The sequence below is a fragment of the Dipodomys ordii genome, unplaced genomic scaffold, assembly GCF_000151885.1.
Source record: "Dipodomys ordii isolate 6190 unplaced genomic scaffold, Dord_2.0 Scaffold1, whole genome shotgun sequence".
NCBI lineage: Eukaryota > Metazoa > Chordata > Mammalia > Rodentia > Heteromyidae > Dipodomys > Dipodomys ordii.
The window spans coordinates 60,977,673-60,978,821 of NW_012267217.1; positions in this window are offsets into that span (position 1 = coordinate 60,977,673).

Here is a 1,149-nt window from a genome sequence, read left to right on the forward strand (position 1 = left end):
GGCGCGTGGGGGGGCGCGGGGACCTGCACGCGGGGCCGGCATGCACTGGCCACAGGGGTCTGGGAGAGGAGAGATCAGGACTGGCTGGCGTGTCAGGAGACCCTTTGGGGTGGAGTGGGGGGCCTTCCTAAAGAATAACAACAACAACAATAACAATAATAATAACAAGCGCAGTCTTGGGGACCCAGATTTCCACTCAGCAGGGATCCCTAGAGAGCTGATGCTACTCCATTCCCAGCAAGTGCGCTGGGGAGAGACCTTCATTCATTCATTCATTCATTCATCTCCCCGCTTAGGTTAACTGAGCAGCTGTTTCGCCCCTGCTCTGGGCTGGGCTCCTGAGGTACAGTGGCGCCCCGTGGAGACTGAGCGTTTCCTACTCGCTCTCTTTTGAGGTGGGGAGCGCGGGGCGGTGAGGATGGTCGGGCCCGTGGGTGATGCCCGTGCACCCTGCGGGGTGCCCCCCCCAGCCTTCCTCTAGCCCCGATCCCCCCGCGGACCTCCATCCTCGGATCCGCCTGGTGCTGAGAAGGGCTCTGAGAAGCCGAAGGGGAGCCAGGCTGGCATTGACCAGGCCCGAAGAGCACCCCGAGCTAGTGTGGAACCCCCCCCCCAAAAAAACAGCTGGCTTTCCCGGACTAGCCCTGCTGCTGCCCGGTCCCCTAGACGGCTCGCCCTGTGGATGAGATCCATGCGTCCTGAAGTTGGGGGTCACCTTCCAGGCCAAGGTCTTCCAAGCCACACAGAAGGGAGTCACCGCTGCTATGCCCCCCCAGCGCTCCGGCGGCCCCAGAGCGGAGGCGGGACGGCTGGGCTCGGCCTCCCGGGCCATCTGGCCGCCCGGGCCTCCCTGCGCTCATGGGGTCCTAGCAGGCCCCTTGTTCTGGTCCCCGGGAGGCACAGCCTGAACCCGACGGGCAGCTGCGTGTCAGAGGCCTGGCTGATGTGCTATCTGTAGTGGATAAAGGCTTCCTACACCGTTCTCTACAGGTAGGACATTCCTGATCACAATAAAGGGTCTTACACACACACGCACACACACACACACACACACACACACACACACACACACACACCCTCAACTAGAAAGACATGCACTTCCCTACCAAAAAGAAAACAAAAATCTGTGTGTATGACCCCCTCCGGCAA